The following is a 2291-nucleotide window of genomic DNA, read 5'->3' on the forward strand; positions in this document are numbered from 1 at the left end:
CTTTCCTCTCTGGTTGATGTCAACCAGTCTGCGTTCATTCCGGGTCGGCTCATCACGGACAATGTCCTTCTCGTCCAGGAGCTCATGCGTGGCTACCATAAGCATCGGGGCCCTCCCCGCTGTGCCTTCAAGGTTGACATCCAAAAGGCTTATGATACTGTTGATTGGCATTTCCTCCGTACCGCTCTCTTCGGTTATAGCTTCCCCCTCCCCATGATAAACTGGATTATGACATGTGTTTCCACTGCATCGTACTCGGTCAGTATTAATGGAAACCTCCATGGCTATTTCAAGGGAGGATGTGGATTGAGACAGGGTGACCCTCTCTCCCCCTATCTTTTTACCCTGGTTATGGAGGTTCTCAACCTTATGACCAAAAGAAAAATTAGTGAGACGGGCATTTTTTCCTACCACCGGAATTGYGAGGAGTTGAAGATCACCCACCTGTGTTTTGCTGATGATCTCCTCATATTCTGCCATGGTGATAGTGACTCTGTCCGTGTCATAAAGGATTCCATTGACGAGTTCTCTGCTGTGTCTGGCCTTCTTCCCAATCCGGCCAAGAGCGAGGCTTTCTATTGCAATGTTGGCCCAAACACTAAGAGTGCTATTCAGTCGATCATTCGGTTCCCGGAAGGCTCTCTTCCTGTCCGTTACCTGGGTGTCCCCCTCATCACTACTCGCCTCTTTCATCAGGATTGCAAGGGTCTTGTGGACAAAGTGAAGTCCAAACTCCATGATTGGAAAAACAAGTCCCTCTCTTTTGCCGGTAGACTACAGCTCATTCTCTCTGTCTTGTCCTCCATGCAAATTTACTGGGCTTCGATCTTTATGCTTCCTATTTCCATTTCTAAAGAGATTAAGCAGCTTATGCGGGGTTTCTTGTGGTGCCATGGCGAGCTCAAAAGAGGGAAAGCGAAGGTCTCTTGGAAGACCGTCTGCCTCCCGAAAACTCAAGGTGGTCTTGGAATTAAGAGCCTGTCCACCTGGAACTGTGCCCTCATGGCCTCTCATACTTGGAGAATCCTTACCATCAAGGATTCTTTATGGGTTAAATGGATCCACTCCTACAGGCTTAAAGAGCGTAACTTCTGGGATGTCCCCATCCGAAGTGATGTTGGTTGGGGATGGAGAAAGATCCTTGGTATGAGGGAAAAGATTAGAGACTGCATTGTCTCCCAGATTGGTAATGGCGCTTCCACGTCCGCCTGGTACGACAACTGGCACCCGGTGGGTCCCCTCTACCGGCATTTATCTTCCCGCAGTATCATTAATTCTAATCTCCCTCTTTCTGCTCCTGTGAAGGATATCATCTCTCAGGGTTTTTGGAACTTCCCTCTCCTGAGGGAAAGTCTCAACCCTTTAATCCGCGATTCTCCTCTTCCTGTCCTTTCCTCTAATACCCCTGATAAACTCCTCTGGAGAACCAGGGATGGTCGGCTCACGCCGTTCTCTGTTCACGAGGTCTGGCTCTCCCTCTGTCCTAATGAGCCGGATGTCTCCTGGCATCACTTGGTCTGGTTTTCCCAAAATATTCCCAGACACGCGTTTATTCTGTGGGTTGCCCTCAAGCAGCGTCTCAAGACGCATGACAAGCTTCGGTTCTGGGAGGGCCACTCCAACCTGTCTTGTGCTTTCTGTAAAAACGGGCCTGATTCGCATTCTCATCTTTTCTTTGAATGCCAGTTTCCTAATCAGGTTTGGAATGGTTTAAAAGCCAAGCTTAACCTTTCTGGTGTCCCGGATAACTGGGCTGATATCATTGGTGTTTTCCAGCAAGCTACCAAAGGTCAGACCGTCTGGTCTATTATTCGCAGATTAGTACTAGCTGGAACTGTCTACCACCTGTGGCAGGAAAGGAATAGTCGCATCTTCAAAAATAAAAGAAGATCGTATATTATGGTGGTTAAGACGATTACCGACGATGTCCGATCCAGGCTCCTTAGCCTGACCCTCAAGCCCACTCCTAATGTTGCCCGGGCTCGTCTTGCCTGGAATCTTCCTTAGCTCTCTGTCTGTGTGTGCTGCTGTTTTTCTGGTCTTGTGAGCTCCGTTGCTCTCTCGGTTTCCTTGGTGCGGACTAGGGTGTGCCTTTTTTAGGCCCCTCCTCTTGCTCTTGTGGTGTTCCCCGTTGTTTCCCGGTCTTGCTTAGGCTGGGCCCTTCCCTTGTGGTCGGCTTCTCTTTCTTTCTCTTTCTCCCCCTCTTCTTCTCTCTTTTCGTCTCTTCCCCTTCCTCTGTTTTTCTTTTCTCTCCTTCTCTCCCCTCTCTTTTTCTTGTCCTCCTCTCTTCT

The sequence above is a fragment of the Cynara cardunculus genome (genome assembly GCF_001531365.2).
Source record: "Cynara cardunculus var. scolymus isolate 2C chromosome LG 8, CcrdV1, whole genome shotgun sequence".
NCBI classification, from domain to species: Eukaryota; Viridiplantae; Streptophyta; class Magnoliopsida; order Asterales; family Asteraceae; genus Cynara; species Cynara cardunculus.